The sequence below is a fragment of the Mus caroli genome, unplaced genomic scaffold (genome assembly GCF_978045245.1).
Source record: "Mus caroli unplaced genomic scaffold, Mus_caroli_1 scaffold_5, whole genome shotgun sequence".
Lineage (NCBI taxonomy): Eukaryota > Metazoa > Chordata > Mammalia > Rodentia > Muridae > Mus > Mus caroli.
In genome coordinates this window covers 14681098-14682906 of record NW_028227260.1, presented here as the reverse complement: position 1 = coordinate 14682906, position 1809 = coordinate 14681098, and the positions used below count along the sequence as shown (strand labels likewise).

General features: G+C 45.2%; 1 non-coding gene across 1 annotated transcript; it reads left to right on the top strand.

Moving 5' to 3' along the window:
* Window positions 1–617: 617 nt before the first annotated feature.
* LOC115030185 (small nucleolar RNA SNORA17) lies at window positions 618–750 on the top strand. Its single transcript, XR_003835806.1, has one exon. It is a non-coding gene; the product is annotated as a small nucleolar RNA SNORA17 (small nucleolar RNA).
* Window positions 751–1809: the final 1059 nt, after the last annotated feature.

The window sequence follows — 1809 nt, the reverse complement described above, 5'->3', positions numbered from 1 at the left end:
CTAACTTCACAAAGAGCAGCACAAAGAAAAAGAAAGTCCCAGAAAGCACAGGAGGATTAGAATGGACTTACTTGGTGGGAGGGGCATACCTTGTGGTAGCAGCTCCTGCCCATGATAAAACCCCAATAAAAACACAAAACCAGATTTAAAAAAAAAAAAACAACTTTGCATCCAAAAATATGGAGTGTCTGAGAACTGCTACAATGTACTTACATATAATAAATCTTTTTAAAAAAATCTGAATTCAAGTGGCATGCTCACATATTTAAAAAAAAAATGGGCCGGGCGTGGTGGCGCACGCCTTTAATCCCAGCACTCGGGAGGCAGAGGCAGGCGGATTTCTGAGTTCGAGGCCAGCCTGGTCTACAAAGTGAGTTCCAGGACAGCCAGGGCTATACAGAGAAACCCTGTCTCGAAAAACAAAACAAAAAAAAAACCAAAAAACAAAAAACAAAAAATGAAAAGACAGCTACAAACTAAAAGAAGACAAGCCAAAGTATAGACAAAAAAAAAAAAAAAAAAAGAGTATTTGGGGAGGAGATGGCTCAGTCAACAAAGTGCCTGCTGAACAAGTGTGAAGATCTGAGTCTGGATCCCCAGAACTCACATAATAATGACCTGCCCCTAGAGGTGTTACAGGTGTGGCCTCTGTGTCACATGTGCATCAGTAGGTGGCAGAGAAAAAAGGGATTATGTCTGTGCTCAGTGTTCTGATCCATGAACATCTAAAATGATTAGTAGCCAGCCTAACATTCCCTGAAAAAGTGAGCCTGAGACAGCCACCAGTCTAGTACCTAGCAGGCCCAGACAGGCTCCTAAGGCAGGTAGTGAGATGGAGATGCCCCTGGCAGGAGTGAGCCTGAAACAGATGAGCGCCATATGGGGTCAACCAGGCAGGCCCAGGTGAGGAGCAAGCCCAAGGTAAGCACCAGTCTAGCACCATGGGGCCCTGACAGGGAGCTAATGAGATGACCACCAATTTGGTGCTGTGCGGACTTGGGGGAGGGGAGAGGGGAGGGGGAGCAGACCATACAATGCACGAGTGGGGTGTAGCACTTCTGAGATGACCTCAAATACTCAGAGACCCCAGGCTCCACTAAGAGGACTAAGTGGTGGAGAAATGCAAGAGAAAGGGAAACAGAAGGATGTGGGCACCATGAAGAGAGGCAGAACTGGGAAACTTACTACTCAGGGGTAGTAAGTAAGGAACAGCCTGATGTGGGTACCTGGTGATACCACTTAGGACCATGGTGAGGTCCTGGCCTGGCCTGCCCCCAGAGGCCACATCTAAGTCCGATGCCCTACAGCAGCAGGGATCAGTTACCATCAAAGGCCAGGTACACTCCTTGGTCTGAGCTGCTGCCTGGGGACATAACCCTGATAATGTGCAAGTCAGCAGGGCATGATCTCGAGTTTCTAAGAGCTCACACAGCTTTTTAATACAAATATCTAACCTTAACCAATTTTATCATACAAATGGTAGACTGCCCTGCTCTCCCTTAAAGGAGCCCTTCCTAGACAGTCAAGAGCATCTACCATCTTACTGCCTTCATTTAGTTATCTTTTAACTTGGTGTTGTGGAGAAACTAAAGGAAAAAGACTGGGCATTTGGGAGGAATGAAAGTAACAGGTTAGTGATTGTGAAGTCTTAGAACTTTGTGAATGTTATTCTTTGGAGTCTAATGCTTGATTTATGGTATATTTTAAGATCTGATACTTGCTAATGATAACAAAAGATAATCCCTGAGCAATTACTTTGTGCCAAGCACCAACTGACACATAGATTGTGTCACTGGAGTGAACAAATCT